Source organism: Scyliorhinus canicula, chromosome 14 (genome assembly GCF_902713615.1).
Source record: "Scyliorhinus canicula chromosome 14, sScyCan1.1, whole genome shotgun sequence".
NCBI lineage: Eukaryota > Metazoa > Chordata > Chondrichthyes > Carcharhiniformes > Scyliorhinidae > Scyliorhinus > Scyliorhinus canicula.
In genome coordinates, this window is record NC_052159.1 from 40,356,239 (window position 1) to 40,369,917 (window position 13,679).

Below are 13,679 nucleotides of genomic sequence, written 5' to 3' on the forward strand. Positions count from 1 at the left end.
AAACACAAGTTGGCCATTAAAGGAAGGCTAAAGTGGTCCATCAGAAAGCAATAAACACATAATTATGCAATAACTACAGTATGAATCCCAAGAGAACTTGAGGAAATAATTTCCATTTTTTAATTTAAAACTAGTGATCCACTTTCAGTAAACTATGATTTTCATTAAACGGGTGACTACCACTTATTACAATCTGCCAATGCTGTGAAGGTCATTTTCAGTTGAAAAGTTCAGTCATCTTCATTATCTTTAAATTGCTGAACACTTAAAATTTAATTTCCCACTTCCCTGATAAAGTCTTAAAAGTGAACATAACTTTAATATAAATACCAATCAATTTTGAAATTGAATTCCCATTCAAGTCAGTCCAGTTAATCTTCCCCTTGCACTCCTGTAGTAACATAAACAAAAATATAGATTTCCCATTTTGTCCTCCATAAACTCCCAAATTCTCAATCCTTAACCCCATCAACTTTCTTTTTTTTTCTTTTTCTTATAAATTTAGAGTATCCAATTATTTTTTCCAATTAAGGGGCAATTTAGCGTGGCCAATGCACCTACCCTACACATCTTTGGGTTGTGGGGGTGAAACCCACACAGACACGGGGCGAATGTACAAACTCCTCACAGACAGTGACCCAGGGGCGGGATTGAACCTGGGACCTCAGCGTTGTGAGGCAGCAGTGCTAACCACTGCGCCACCGTGCTGCCCTAACCCCATCAACTTTCTTAACTACGACTACCAGTTGTGTAGACCCTTTACTTGCTGCTGAATCTGGCCCATCAAAAACAATGGGCTAGATTCTCCGCTCCTGAGGCTGAGTGCCGGCACCAATGGAGGATCCGTGGTGTTTCACAACAGGAAGATAGGCGCAAAACCCTCAACGATTCCAGTACCGATGAGGAGCTAGCACCGGTGCTGCGTGAAGCACCCGCGGAGCGAGCGGGAAATGGTTGGAGAATCGCCGCACATGTGCTGGGCTAATAGGCTGCACCTGCGCACACCGACACCCCCCCCCCCCCCCCCCCCCCCCCCCCATCCCCACACACACACACGCACCAGTCGCACTGGAAAACATGCTGGACTGCGTATGCGCCCACCCTGACCCCACAACCCACCTCCTGACCAACTCCCCTGAGCCCAAGCAGAAGCCCTCACGGCTAGCAGCACGGATCTCGGCTGAGTGTGGCATTGCTGGGCACAGTCCGCGGCTGGCATGCCAGGCTCCCCACCGCTGGGACCGCACGTGGCCCGCGCCGTCGGGAACTCAGCCCATCCAAGGTGGAGCATCGCGGGTGGGCTGGCTGATGACGCTCCAACGGGGTTGCAGCTGCGCACGACGCGCATTCTGATGATGCCGATTTGGAGGGGGCGGAGCATCACGAAATAGCGTCAAACCAGCGCCTGCCCCAATTTTGGCGTCGGGAGCCATTATCCGCCCGATCGCCGTTCTCGATTTCAGCATCGGGCTACAGAGAATCTCGCCCAATTACTCCCAACATATATGTCAGAGTTTCCTCTTTTAAGGTTCTTCCACCTAACCCACTCACTTCAGTTGGTTATAAACTGCAACTCATTCAGAATGATGCTCAATGTCTCTCACTTCCATTACCCTGATCCTCCCTCATCCTCACTAATAACAGTGGATGTGCTTTTTTAATCTTCCAATTAGCTGCTCTGCCTCAACCCATCGTAACCCAGCGAGCTCTTTCTCCCATTGCTCACATACTTGTCTGCTCTGCCAATGATCTGCTCATCCTGTCCTTTTCACTTCATCACAGACAGCCACAATTCAAAGAGAAAAGGAGGAAGAGTGAAAAGAAATGTTTGAGCATTTCCACACTCTGCACTTTTCCGTTTCTTTTAATGCACATTTCTGGCAAAGTACAAGTTTCGTTGTTGAAAATTATATTGGTTCTCAATAATTTGGTGCCTGATATGAAAGCAAAATACTGCATATGTTGCCAACCTGAAACCAAAACAGTAAATTCTGGAAGTGCTCAGCAGCTCGGGCACAGTGAGTGCCGGGAAATACGTGGCTAAACGTGCTTTCTATGGGACTTTGTTCCCATTTAGTTGAATCGCACACTAAGGGCGTGATTCTACGCACCCGGGAGAAATCGTGAGGCTGGCGTCAAAAACGGACGGGTTTGACGCCAGCCTCCGACCCCCGACCGGGAACCGATTCTGGTCCCCGGTCGGGGCTAGCATCCCGCGGCCGTGAACTCCGGCATCGCGGGCTTAACGAAATTCATTAAGCCCGCGAGCCAGAGTTTGCGATGGCTGACGCATCACATGACATCAGCCGCGCATGCGCGGATTGGACGACTCCAGCCCGCGTATGCGCGGATGACATCATCACGCATTTGCGTGAAACCCGCGCATGCGCGGGCCGGTATGCCCCTCAGCCGCCCCGTGAATGGATACAGCGGGGTGGCGGAAGGATAAAGAGTGCACGGGGTAAGTACCCGCCGTGGTACTGCCGTGCCAATCGTTGCCATGGTTCCCCAGATCGGGACTTTACGGCCGTTTTTACGAACGGTCAGACCAGGTGTGTTTGACGTTCATAAAAACGGTCATAAAGGCCTTGGAATGCGGCCCATCGGCCAGCTGAGAATCGCTGCTCGCCGTAAAAATACGGCGGGCAGCGATTCGTGTTGGGAGGCGGGCGTGGGGGGGGGGGGGAGAATAGCGGGAGGGCGTCAGACCAGCGTGGTCGTAAAAATTTACGACGCCCGCTATTCTCCGCACCGTTGTGAGTGCGGAGAATTGCGCCCTAAGTGTCATTTTGGCCGTGTTTGAGGTCAGCGCGGTGGCGCAGTGGGTTAGCATTGCAGCCTCACGGCGCCGAGTTCCCAGGTTCGATCCCGACTCTGGGTCACTGTCCGTGTGGAGTTTGCACATTCTCCCCGTGTTTGCATGGGTTTCACCTCGACAACCCAAAGATGTGCAGGCCAGGTGGATTGGCCACGCTAAATTGCCCCTTAATTGGAAAAAGAAATGAATTGGGTACTCTAAATTTTTTTAAATAATTTTGGCCGCGTTTGGCAGGATGTTTCTCGCCAGACACTTAGTCAGATTTTTGGGGCTTGAGGAGTTTCTCACCGGTCTAGCCCACACTTAAAACATGTTTCAGTAGCAGGGAGCTGTACTTACTGGCATGACCGGTTTCGCGGAGATCGGGATGGCATTTTGAAACGGTGTTCGGGGCCGGGATTCGCCCCTACCCAGCGGGGTGTGGGGTCCCGGCGGGATGGAGTGGCGTGAACCACTCCGACGTCGGGCCGTCCCAAAGGTGCGGATTTCTCCGCACCTTTAGGGGCCAAGCACTAACCATGAGGGGCTAGGCCCGCGCCGGAGTGGTTGGCGTCCCGCCGGCCGGCGGGAAAGGCCTTTGGCGCCACGCCAGCCGGGGCCGAAGGGGCTTCATTGGCCGTCGGAAGTCTGCGTATGCGCCGGAGCATCAGCGGCTGCTGACGTCATCGCCGCGCATGCGCAGGGGAGGGGATCACTTCCGCGTCAGCCATCGCGGAGGCTATGGCAAACGCGGAAGGAAAAGAGTGCCCCCACGGCACAGGCCCGCCCATAGATCGGTGGGCCCCGATCGCAGGTCAGGCCACCGTGGGGGCACACCCCGGGACCAGATCACCCCGCACCCCCCCCCCCCCCCCCCAGGACCCTGGAGCCTGCTCGTGCCGCCTGGTCCCACCAGTAAGGCAGGTGGTTTGATTCACGCCGGCGGGACCAGCATGACAGCAGCGGGACTTCGGCCCATCGCGGGCCGGAGAATCGCCGGGGGGGGGGGGGGGGGGGGGGCGCCGCCAGGCGTGGCATGATCCCCACCCCCGCCGAATCTCTGGTGCCGGAGACGGCGGGGGCGGGATTCACGCCGGCCCCTGGCGATTCAGCGACCCGGCGGGGGGTCGGAGAATCCCGCCCCTGATCTCTAAGTGAGCTTGACGGTCCCCCACAACTCCACCCACAGACATTGTTAGCCCCTGCAGACATAGGCATTACCCGCCCAAGTGAGCACACCCCGCTATAGGGTCGTTGAAGCCCCCCCCTTCATACAAAGCCCCTTTATATCCCCCTTCACTACCCCCTCCCCACCCTTCATAACCCAACTTCAACCTTCTTTCCTGGGCATGGTCTACCTGCAGCCCCAACCCATGGCAATGTCAACCTGACTCCCTGGCACCCTGCAACTGTCAGCCTGGCGCCCATGCCTATGTGCTGGGAGAGTGCAGGGTACTGCGCTGTACTGGGTACTATCCCCAACCACCGAGGGGGCTCTAATGGCCTCTGAGACGGCCGGAGTGGACATTGTGGTGATATGCATCACTGTAAATACACAAGGGGTTAATGAAAATACACGTAGACTAGCTAGACACTAGAGGGAGCACCAGAGACATAACACACAGACATTCAACCATTAGGCCAGCAAGATAGGACACGACCAATGGGCATTCAAGACACACACAGAGGTGACACTACCACAGGGGGGCATTACACCAACCCATATATAAGGACACAGCACATTTGATCTTCCTCTTTCCAGTGGAGGCACTTTGGGAGTACACAGGGTTGATTTGAAACACATCACACCCACCACGTGGATTGTAGCAGACTGGTTCGTCAGTCTGAGTAGCTATAGCAGGATTAACAGGAGAGTCGAATCCAAGTAGGAGAATCGTTAACAGTTTAATAAATGTGTTAAAGCTATCTTCAAGTCTGAACCTTCCTTTGTCAGAGTGCACATCAAGGAAGCAGCTTATGCTACGTCAAGAGCATAACAAAACAGCCATCACTCCTGATCTGCGCTTTTGAAGACCAGTACTAATCGGTGCCCGGGTGAGGGTGCGGCCGGTGACTCTTGGGCGTTGAAAGAATGCGGCCTCAAATAGGCCATGCAACTTTAAATTAGTTTGTTGACTCATTTAAATATGGTTATCTGGGCGTGAACCAGATTGCAGCAGTCGCCATGGTTCAGGTGACTCGATTACGATTTTGTGCCTGGCGCGAAGTCTGATTTGGGCCTCTCCCGCGATGCTCCCAGCTCAAAGGGATTGGCACCAGGAACAATGCGGGGTAAAATCACACTTTTTAACTCTGTTTCTCTCCACAGATGCTGCCTGACCCATGGAGCAGCACAGATTGATACACATGACATTATGCTGGTGCGTATTGTATTCCAGATGACCTGCATTATTAATCCAGTTACTTAAGGTACTGACAGCAGTCCCAATGGCAGAGTCTAGGCAATACATTGTGTTAACCCTGCTCTACTGGCTTTACTTTGCTGGATAAGTTGTGGACACCACACTGTTCGCAAAGGAACGCCTGCAGAGTTAGAATAGCACCCAAGGAATTCCCAGGTCAACCTCTTGCTTCTGTGTTCCCAGACCTCATTTTTTCCTCGGGATTCCAACTCTATTTCTGAGTGTTCCAGTCCTCTGACTTGTTTGAAGGTTCAAAGTCCCAGGCTTCTGAAGTGATATTGACAATCAGACCCTCCCAATCACACCATTTCCCAGCCTTCAGTGTTGCCTGACTTCAGTGTTCCCGGATTCCAATAATTATTCCCACACCATGCATCTCTAAATGACTTTGGACTTCCATCTAATTTCTTTCACTCATAAACTCTTTTTAAAAATAAATTTAGAGTACCCAATTAATTTTTTCCAATTAAGGGACAATTTAGCGTGGCCAATGCACCTAGCCTGCACATCTTTGGGTTGTGGGGGCGAAATCCACGCAAACACGGGAGAATGTGCAAACTCCACACGGACAGTGGCCCAGAGCCGGGATCGAACCTGGGACCTCGGCGCTGTGAGACATCAGGGCTAACCCACTGCGCCACCGTCCTGCCTTCACTCATCAACTCTAACATGTGTTTACTCTCAGCCACAGGATTGGCAGTGGCAGGCCACCCAACCCATTTTCTCTCTTGCCCACGTGCTGCAGCTACACTTTGGCAGCCTCCACCCTGCAAACCTGTTCATTATATTTGTTAAAGAAAATGATATATGAGCTCAAGTATATAGTGAACAATTTGAGACATATGCAAGAGAAAAAAACTCACAGAAAGAATGAGAGGAATAACAGGAAAAAGAACCAGAATGATAAGTGAGAATATCTTGAGGATAGGTAGCACAGTGGTTAGCACACCTCCCCAGGCAGCACATTCCATATATTTACCACCTTCTGTGAAAAAACGTGCCTCACACATCTGTTCTAAACTTTTCGCCACACACTTTAAACCTATGTCCCTAATACTTGACTCTCCGACCCTAGGAAAGAGCATCTGACTGTCCACTCTGTCCATGCCACTCATAATCTTGTAGATCTCTATCAGGTTGTCTCTCAACCTCCGTCGTTCCAGTAAGAACAGACCAAGTTTATCTAACCTCTCCTCATAGCTAATACCCTCAATACCAGGCAACATCCTAATAAACCACTTCTGTACCCTCTCCAAAGCATCCACATCCTTCTGGTAGTGTGGCGACCAGAAAAGTTCTTTGGAACTTTGACCTTCCACTGACAGGCTGGAAATTCAGTTCCTCACAGCACCAGGGACCGGGTTCAATTCTGGCCTTGGGTGGCTGTCTGTGTGGAGTTTACACATTCTCCCTATGCCTGCAACGGTTTCTTCTGGGTGTCCCGGTTTCCTTCCAAAGACCAAAGATGCGCAGGCTTGGTGGATTTGACCATGCTAAAAATTGCCCCTTGGTGTCTAAAGATGTGCAGGTTAGGTGAGATTACGGGGATAAGGTAGGGTACTCTTTCGGAGGATTGATGCAGACTCAATGGGCTGAATGGCCTCCCCCAGCACTGGGAATTTATGATTCTATGATCAATGTGACAAAAAGACAGTTAGAGAAAATAAGATTTATTTTTCCTCGTGACAATTCTGTAAAACATCATGTTGTTAATACAAATGGATATATTTGGAACTATCTTTGAGCTTTCATTGCTTTGTGCAAGAAATCTGTGCAGAGATAGTGTAGTGTGCTGCCATCTAGTGTTTTGAGGTTGAAAAGCAAGATATTTCAGAAGGTTGAAATGTAAACAGAAATTGCTGGAAATATTTAGTCCGGCATCATTTGTGGAGAGAGAGAAACAAAGAGTTAATGTTTTAGATGGATGCCCATTAATTAGAACTAGAAAAAGTTAGAGAGGGAGGGAAGGGCAAAAGGGAATGGGTGTGCTAAGGTGGACGGAAGGAGAGAAAAGACAACAAAGGTTGATGCTGCCTTAAGGCAAACAGAGATGTTAATGGAACAAACAAAGAAGCGAGCAGAATCTAGAGAAGGTCAGGTGTCATGCCTGGATCTGGTATGTCTGTCTTGTGGGGACTATGAATTGGATTCAATTTGAATTGATTTTTGGAGCAGTCAAGGAGCTGGGTTAGGGGTTCGCTCCCATCCACACTCTAAATTCTGGCGTTGTAAAGATATTTTTTTTAAAGTCTGAAGGAGATGAAAATGAGAAGAGTAGAATTAGCATCAGTAGCTACCATCTGAAAATAATAATAATAATCTTTATTATTGTCACAAGTAGGCTTACATTAACACGGCAATGAAGTTACTGTGAAAATCCCCGAGTCGCCACAGTTATGATCTGCAATTAATGAAGTCAGTATTAAGTAACATGTCTAACTGAAAGTTGAGATGCTTTTCTTTGACCTTCCACTGGCAGGCTGGAAATTCAGTGTCCAAATTCAGCACGCTTCCTGTCAGGTCACTGTTCTGTTATCCCAGTTTCTCCGACTCCGTCGTATCTGCCTGACAACGCCACATTCTAGGCTAGTGCTTCTGATGTCTTCCTTTTTCCTCAAGCAAGGTTTCTTCTTCACCATGGTGTCCATTTGATTTCCTATACTTCTGCTCGCACCCCTATCCCTCTCTCTCCTTTGTCCCTAGCTTCCACTCAAAGAACAAGAACAAAGAATAGTACAGCACAGGAACAGGCCCTTCGGCCCTCCAAGCCTGCACCGAACATGGTACCTGCCTAAACTAAAACCATACGCAATTATGAAGTCCGTATCCTTCCATTCCCACCCTATTTATATATTTGCCTAGATGCCACTTAAATGCCACTATCGTACCTGCTCCCACCACCTCCCCAGGCAGCGTATTCCATATATTTACCACCTTCTGTGAAAAAACTTGCCTCACACATCTGTTCTAAACTTTTCGCCACACACTTTAAACCAATGTCCCTAATACTTGACTCTCCGACCCGAGGAAAGAGCATCTGACTGTCCACTCTGTCCATGCCACTCATAATCTTGTAGATCTCTATCAGGTTGTCTCTCAACCTCCGTCGTTCCAGTAAGAACAGACCAAGTTTATCTAACCTCTCCTCATAGCTAATACCCTCCATACCAGGCAACATCCTAATAAACCGCTTCTGTACCCTCTCCAAAGCATCCACATCCTTCTGGTAGTGTGGCAAACAGAATTGTACACAATATTCTAAATGAGGCCTAACTAAGGTTGTGTATAACTGCAACATGACTTGCCAATTTTTATATTCAATGTCCCGACCCATGAATGCCAGCATGCCGTATGTCTTCTTGACCACCTTATCCACATGCGTTGCCACTTACAGTGATCGGTGGATATGCACGTCCAGATCTCTCTGCCTATCAGTACTCGCAAGAGTTCTACTATTTATTGTGTAATTCCTTCATGCATTGGACCTTCCAAAGTGCATTACCTCACACTTGTCCGGATTAAACTCCATCTGCCATTTCTCTGCCCAAGACTCCAACCAGTTTATATCCTGCTGCATCCTTGACAATCCTCTTCACTTTCCGCAACTCCACCAATTTTTGTGTCGTCTGTGAACTTTTCTTCCAAACCATTTAAATAAACCACGAATAACAAAGGCCCCAGAATTGATCCCTGTGGAACGCCGCTAGTTGCAGCCTTCCATTCAGAAAAACACCCTTCTACTGCTACCCTCTGTCTTCTGTGCCCAAGCCAGTTCTGTATCCAACTTGCCAGCTCTCCTCTGATCCCATGTGAATTTACCTTTTGTACCAGTCTACCATGAGATAGCCTCCAGATTTAGCAGATCATTCTCGGTGATTTCCTCCTCTTCCTACATACTTTCACCGCCATGAACATCATCTGCTACTATTTCAGCATTCGCCTGAGACCATTCCCTCTTTGACAGCCTGCTCTATTCCTCAATCATCAACATCTCCACTGATTTTTATTGTGCCTTCCCAAGCAAGCACAGGAAATGCTACACCTGTCTTTTACTTCCTTCCATCTTACTACCCAGGACCCCAAACACTCCTCCCAAGCGAAACAGTGATTTAGCGTACTTCTTTAAGTTAGTATACTAAACATTATGAGCTCTACATTCTGGAAATCAAATTAAATTGGGTGACTGCTTTGCAGAACACCTTCATTCAGTCACCAAACATGATCTTGAGCTTCCGGTTCCATCCAGTGTGGGGCTAGATTAGAAATCAGATTATGTGACCCCGGAAGAAGTCAGGATGGGTGACCCTGGAAGAAGTCAGGACGGGTGACTCCAGAGGAATTCAGGTGCAAAGGCAGCAGCGTTGTGCAGTGGTTAGCACTTCTGCTTCACGGTGCCGAGGTCCCAGGTTCGACCCCGACTCGGGTTCACCGTCTGTGTGGAGTTTGCACAACCCAAAGGTGGATCGGCCACTCTAAATTGCCCCTTAATTGGAAAAAATGAATTGAGTAGTCTAAATTTATTTTAAAAAAGAATTCAGATGCAGAGTTGGACTGTGTGGAAGGCCTGCCTCGGGGCTCTGGTGCTGTGTCCAAAAACTGGAAAAACAATTAAAACATAAAACATACCATCAGCCCTCACTCCTCACATCTGCTCACCACTGTACATTCCCTATGCCACCTCATGGTCTATACCCTGATACCAAGGCAGCTTTTGACAGAGTATGGCATCACGGGAGCCCTAGCAAAACTGGAGTCAATGTGAATCGGGGTGAAAAACCTCTGCTGGTTGGAGTCATACCTGGCATCAAGGAAGATGGTTGTGTTGGTTGGAGGACAATTATCTCAGCTTCAGGACATCACTGCAGGAGTTCCTCAGGTAGTTTCCTATGCCCGACCATCTTCAGCTCCTTCCTTCCATTATTAAGTCAGAAATGGGGATGTTTGCAAATGACTGTACAATGATTAGTACCATTTGTGACTACTCAGATACCGATGCAGTCCTTGTCCAAATGCAGCAAGCCCTGGACCCTATCCAGGCATGGGTTGATGAATGGCATGTAAAACTTGCGCCACACAAGTACCAGGCAAAGACCATTTCCAACAAGAAAGGACCTAACCATCACCTCGTGACATTCAATGATATTACCATCACTAAATCCCCCACAATCAACATCCTAGGGGTCACCATTGACCTGAAACTGAACTGGACTAGCCATATTAATCCTGTGGTTACCAGGGTAGATCAAAGGCTAGGAATCCTGTGGTGAGTACCTCACCTCCTGAATCCCCAAAGCATGTCCACCATCTACAAGGCACATGTCAGGAGTGTAATGGAAAACTCTCCGCTTACCTGGATGAGTGTAAGCAGTCTGCTTGATTTCTATCACTTCCACAAATACTCAATCCCTCCATCACCGACGAGCAGTGGTAGCAGTGTGTACCAGGTAGAAGATGCACCACAGGAACTTGCCAATATTCATTAGGCATCACCTTCCCAACTCATGGTCGCTACCATCTAGAAGGACAAGAGCAACAGATACCGGGGAATCAGAGTGTTGTGATAAATTAAACAATTTCAAGTTGGCATGCTGTGACTAGTGGACTGCCATAAAGATCAATGTTGGAGCTTCAGCTGTTTACAATCTATGATAGTGACTTACATGAAAGGACCAAAAGTAACTTATCCAAGTTTTCTGACAATATAAAGTTAGGTGGGAATGGAAGCTCTGAGCACGGCACAAAGAGGCTGCATAGAGGTATAGACAGATTAAGTGAGTGGCAGATGGAGTACACTGGGGAAATGTGAGGTTATTCTGTTTCAGTAGTTACAAAAGAAAAGCCGAATATTTTTTTAAAAAGTGTGAAAAAATTTTAAAATCACAGGAATTTGGATATATTCATGCAATGATCACAGAATGTGAGCATGCAGGTACAGCAAACAATTAGGAAGGAAAATGTGATGTTGACTTTATTGCAAAGGGATTGGAGTGTAATATTAAGAAATTCTTGCTACAAATGGGTGGGGCTTTGCAGAGACCATCCCTGGAGTACTGTGTGCAGTTTTGGTTTCTTTATTTAAGGAAGGATAAACTTGCATTGGAGACAGTAGGATAAAGGTTCACTAAATATGTATATAAATAAATAGGTCTATTCTGCCTATAGTTTAGAAGAAGAAGAGATAATCTCATTGAAGCATACAATGTTTTCCCTGGGACCCAGCTGTTTCAACAACAAAATGGAATTCTGGGCCGTCAGTCAAGAATGTATAATGAGGATCGGATGAAAACTCATGACTTCCATTACTCTATGGGAACAATTACACCCAAGGGAAAACATGTCTTAATTGACAGCTCTTTCTCTCTGATCTATTCTGTTAATTGCACAATGTTAATGAACACAAGGTGACGAGGTGTCAGGTGCTTGCAGTTTCTGCTACGGAAACGTCCAGAAATATGGATGATTGACACTTTATAGGGGTGTAGTACAAGTAATTTTTATGAATCAATGACTGGATATTAAAGCTTTCTCATGCTATTGTTACTATAGGGTTCTCTGGTTTTGTACAGAATGTATATTGGGTAAATGGGCATGGAGATTCCATAGTTCGCATAGAGCGTATGAGGGACCATGGGAGGCATGAGGCAGTATGGATGGAACATGGGGAGTGTGTGGGGTGGGGGTTGGGAGGCGTGATGGATAAAGAGCTGTTTTTTTTTTGTTTTATTGATTTTATGGTAACTGAAAAGAAATCCCAGTAAATAAACAGCTTGCCTCAGACCTCACAGCCCATATGGCTGCCTTTGAACTCTTTCTTAGGGAAGTGGAAGTCACTCCAGTCAGCACCTGCCCTCCACATCTCCGGAGCAAAAATCCCACCTTTATCGGCACTTTCATCTGAGACGGGTGCTGTGAGCCGGGAAATGTTCCAAATCCAGCTACCCACCTCAAAAGTGAAAATCCAGCCCTCTGTCCTCCACGTGAGATACTAAACAGAGGCCCTGTCTGTCCTCTCAGATGGCGGCACGGTGACACAGTGGTTAGCACTTGTGCGTCACAGCACCAGGGACGTGGGTTTGATTCCGATCTTGGGTGACTTGTCTGTGTGGAGTTTGCACATTCTCCTGCATCTGCGTGGGGTTCCTCCGGGTGTTTTGGTTTCCAAAGATGCGCAGGTTAGGTGGATTGGATTGGCCATGCCAAATTGCCCCTTAGTGTCCAAAGATGTGCAGGCTAATTTGGGTTACGGGGATTAGGCCTAGGTAGGGTGCTCAATCGAAAGTACGGTGCAGGCTTGATGGGCCGAATGGCCCCCTTCTGCATGGTAGAGATTCTATGGATTCTATCCCATGGCACTATTTTGAAAAAGAGCTGGGGTGCTGCTGTCCGGCCAATATTTATCCTTCTGTCAAGATTCAAATATATATTATCTGGCCATTATCATATTGCTGATTGAGGGAGACGGACAAGTGTGTCCTAAATTACAACAATAACTACGTTTGTTGCAGATTCACTTTGAGACGTCCAGTGGCTGTATAAAGTGCTTTATAAATGCAAGCCTTTGCAAGTCTTTCTTTTCTTTTTACATGCCAGTTTTTATAGCATCGCTATGAGTTTTTTTACATGGTCTTTGATATATTTATTCTCTGCTTTTATTTTAATTATTTTTCTTCTCATCTGTTTTATAACTCGTTTAATGTCAGCTTGCTAATATTAGAGATCTTTCATGTTGACAGCAAATTGGATTTAAAAGTAAGAGGTCTCCACTGTATTAGCAGATGAGAAAGTGATAAGAATTCAATAATGAAGCCTTAAGGAAACCTTGTGAACACTAAATGAATAATAGGGTAATGATATTTTGCAAGATTTTGCCAGAGGTAAAGTGTGCCTTCAGCGCAATACAGTATCAAGATTGATGCAAGTACGCTAATGAGAACTTTTGGAGCTGAGCATGTGGGAATGCACATATCATTAAAACAGCAATACCCAAAAGAATACATTGGCTTTCAATAAAAGCAGCAGCTATAAAGTAAAATAAATGAATTTTTAGCTATGAATGAGTCAAATTAAAGATTGCTTCAGCAGTGGATGGCAATAATATATTTTCAAATATGGATTGTAAGAGAATGATCATGTCCCCAATAACTTGATATTTAACATCATTCTGCAAAATAGCTCTAAAACTGATCCTAAAAGTGAATGCCAAAGATGGTAAATAACAGGCCAGGGGATGGATATATAGGTGAATTCTCCGCTGCCGTGATTCTCCATTCTGCCATCAGCGCACCCCGCCCACGGGATTCCTGATGGTGTGGAGGAGCTACAATGGGAAATCCCATTGGCCAGCAATGGCGCCCCACGGAGAAATAAGCGGCTGGGGAGGCGGAGACTTCACCCCATAGTCGACAATGATTCCGTTGAAGAAACTCAGGACTGGGGTCTCCATCGGCGTGATATTCCGT